Consider the following 3,128-nt stretch of genomic DNA (forward strand, 5'->3'; position numbering starts at 1 on the left):
AAACGTAATGTTACTTTTCTCCCATGTCACTTGATTCCATCAAGAATCATTTGAAGAAACACATAGTAAAATTAGTCTGGCAGATAGGTCGACATTTTAAACCTAACCTAAATTATTTTTCAAAATCTTTACTTTTTCGTTATCTATTTATAGATAGGGGGTGGGGTGGTTGTGGGGGAGAGGGGGTGATTTGTTTAGAAAACAACCAACTGATGACATATCATCTTTGAGCATTTTGAGATTTTTTCGATTTGACCTCTGACAGTAAAAATGTCACATTCATATGCGTCATAATTAACTATAACTACTGCGGCCACAAGAAGTCCCTGAAAAGGTTATGGAAAGCAATGTTATAAAAGTAAGAGGTAACCTTGAATAATTCATCATGACCTTGAAATGACTTCTGATGCCTTGGTCAACCACATTTCAAAGGATTCGCATGGACAAACATGGAACAAACCACTCTAGCAAACCCTGCAAGTGATTTCACCCCTTTAATGTTTTTTTTCATCAAATTGTAAATATTCCAGATGAACTTGGAGTAGCCAGTGACCTTATAACCCCTGCTGTTGGTGATGAGGTCAAGTAGTGCTGACTGGATTGAACCAAAATATAGGATTACACAGAGGTGTGAGATTGTTGGATTGCCATATTGATGGATTTACGATAAATAGCAAGTAACAGCTATTTAAGGTACAAGTAGCTATAATCTGGAGCATATTAGCAGACATCCAACCAGTAACTTATACATTGGCAGCTACTAATGGTAATTATCAACAAGCTACAATTAGCCCCTACTAGATACTAGCTAATATTAGCCAATGGCTCTTCTAGGGCCCTGGGTAGTCAGCTATTCAAGCTAATAGCCATTAATAGCCGCTATTTGCCCCCACTAGTTAGCTAGTTAAGCTAGCTAGCAACCCATGACTCTCCAAGGGTCCTGGCTAGTCAGATGTCCAAGCTAAAAGCTATTTGTAGCCGATATTAGCCCGTACTAGCTAGCTAGCCGCCCATGACTCTGTCAGGATCCTAGCTAGTTGACGTATCAAGTTATTAACAAATAATAAGTACTATTAGCCCCTATTAGCTAGGTAATAGCAAGCTAGCAGCTAGTACCCACGACTCTCTAAGGGCCCTGGCCAGTCAGCTATTCACGCTAATAACCATTATTAGCCGCTATTAACCACTATTAATGGTTAATAGCTTTAATAGCTGCCTAGCCTGGGCCCTGGCAGAGCTAGAGGATGCTAGCTGTTAGCTGGCTATTATGCAACTCTTTAAAAGTAAGAGTAACATCAATGAGCTTTATGAGACATGTGCACGCTGGCCACATGAGTGTATGTACCAAATTACATAGAACCTATAGCTTGCATGCTTCACATATAGCAGAATTACTGAAAATCATTCAGTGTGCAAACGATTAAAACTAAACCTTTATATGAAACATGTACTTTCCTATCATCAATGGATAAACATGTAGCTAATTATATTGAAGTTGATGTATGCATTCTTAACATATAGCCTAATTACCGAAAATCATTAATTTTGCAAATGATTCATTGATATTCATGCCATGTTTACTCAAACGTAATCAGTTCTTGCCATTACCTTAAAGAATATATGTACCAAATTTCGTTTGAATTCAGTGTCGTTTTTGAAAAAAAACTATGACATACACAGACAGACAGACTGACAGACAGACAGACAGACAGACATACATACACACGTATGTACGTATGTGCGTAGGTATATACATACATACATACATACATACATACATACATACATACATACACACACACATACATACATACATACATACATACATACATACATACATACATACATACATACATACATACATACATACATACCCCTTGTCTTCCGTGAAAGTAGAATATGTCTGGATTTGTCGATCTTTACGTAGAGCTAGTTAAACGTCACATACCTTCATATTTGAGATTTCCTTGTACCAGGTCAGCTCTACTTGCTACTAGTATCACTGATGGTTTAGCTGAAGGACCACTCGCTGTGTTTGAATCTTGTTGAATTGATGCATTGGTTGCTTTGATAAATCTCAGCCACGTCAGTACCTATATACAAATATACAGATATAATTACGGATTTAAAATACACACACACACACACACACACACACATAAATATAATTACAGAATTATTACAGATTTAAAAATTATATATATATAAATATATATATATTTATATGTATATATATATATATATATATATATATATATATATATATATATATATATATATATATATATATATATATATATATATGCTTTATTCAAAGTACCGTGGCCACCGACCTAACGTACAGAAATCAGTGTATACAAAAAACTGCTAGTGTAGAGGTTTGTTATGACAATCAGCAATGGTACATACAACTCCACATAATAATAATAGCAAATACAACCAAAATTAGTCAATCATACTTTGGCGTAAACGGAAAGCAAAAAATACAAACTTTGCTAAATTATTCTGAGTATGAACATGATTTGTTCTCATCAAAGAATAAAATTTAAATTGCGAAGGAGGCTGAAAGAAATATTGTGGAATATACAATTCTCTCAATTGTTGATATACATATTAAACAAAAATGATATTCATCTTCAATGAAATTATCAATGTTACAAAAAATACATATTCTTCTATCTCTAGATACACCGTCTCTCCTTCCCTTTTCTATCGCTAAATTATGATTAGAAGCTCTAAATCTACAAAGAGTTGTTCGAAATATCATCTTATCGATATTTGACAGATAACTTTCATACTGCAGAAGAGATTTGAAATGTTTGTATTTGTCTAGTTTTGGACTTTCTGACAAGCCATTGACCCAACCCTGACCATCTATATCACGACATCTCTGCTTGAAGAGATTTAAAAATAAACGTTCATCTCCCACTCCTTGCATAATCCATACCTCCCCAAACCCATACGAAAATAATAGATTTTTGACGTGCAGTGCCCAACAGTTCCGTCCATTTTCAGTCATATTGACTTGATACAGGTAAGAATGATGAACATACCTAGAATCGTCCATATTTAATATATGCAACCAATACTTAATTATCCTTACAAACATATTAAACTTGAGAGAAAAA

This window comes from Glandiceps talaboti, chromosome 19 (genome assembly GCF_964340395.1).
Source record: "Glandiceps talaboti chromosome 19, keGlaTala1.1, whole genome shotgun sequence".
Classification (NCBI taxonomy): Eukaryota; Metazoa; Hemichordata; class Enteropneusta; family Spengelidae; genus Glandiceps; species Glandiceps talaboti.